Here is a 983-nt window from a genome sequence, read left to right as displayed (position 1 = left end):
AAAAATCAGAGGTATATATTTTGCACCCAAATGCTGGAAAGTAAACAAAAACGGAATCTTTTCGTAGTGCACTAACATTAACTTAATCTCTGGACTTGTGCCCACCATCGTTTCCGGAGAAGTAGCCATTTTGCAGATTCCGGAGGATGGATCAGGGGCTGGACCCTGGTACTGAATCTTTTCTTTTTCCCAAACCTCCGCGGAGCGAGTCACGATCGGTAGCTAAGGCTGGTTTCCGTGATTTGGCAGCAACCTAGAGTCGGAGGGACGGGAAGACGAGAGCCTGGGATTCCCAGGTGGGGGTCAAAGGTGTGCAAAATTTCTCAGCAAGGGCTGGGCCCCTCTAGACTTTATCTTGGGCTACTCGAGCGGAGTATCTTGGTTCTCCGCCCCATCCCCGTTTCCCCCTCTGGTGCCGGAAGCGTGGTTAAATAGCCACTCCCTCCCCAGGTGTGCAGCCTGCATTCCAGGCTGCCTTCCAAACCTGGAGCAGTGGTGGTAGTGGGGTTCTTTCTTGCCCACAAAATACCACCTCTTCCGCAAGTCACGTTCGTCCACAGGAGCGAATTTTAAATCGCTGGTAATACCATTAAGTCTACACTGACGCGCTCCTGGTCAAGATGCGGAATCTCAGTTTGCCTCACAGGACGTAGGACGAATCACGCCGTTCTCCGCTCCCGGCTCCCTCCGCCCTTAGTCCCTGTTCGGTCGTAGTCAAAGCCCGGAGTGCTGGATCCAGGCCCAGAGGAACGAACGGAAAACGGGAGCAGCGCGGCCGGCCGGCAGCCCGTCGCACCGGGCATGCTCAGTGGCGCGGCCGGCTGGGTGGCCCGGCGAGCTGCACCCGGATCTGCTCGGCGGCGGCGGCGGCGGCGACGTGAGCGCGCAGGGGGGCGGCGGCCTCGCCTCGTCTCCCTTTCTGCGCCTGGGTCGGCTGAGTGACGGCAAGCGCAACAGAGATGTCGGATTTCGACAGTAACCCG

This window comes from Pteropus vampyrus, unplaced genomic scaffold (genome assembly GCF_000151845.1).
Source record: "Pteropus vampyrus isolate Shadow unplaced genomic scaffold, Pvam_2.0 Scaffold262, whole genome shotgun sequence".
NCBI lineage: Eukaryota > Metazoa > Chordata > Mammalia > Chiroptera > Pteropodidae > Pteropus > Pteropus vampyrus.
Note: the sequence above shows the minus strand (reverse complement) of the source record.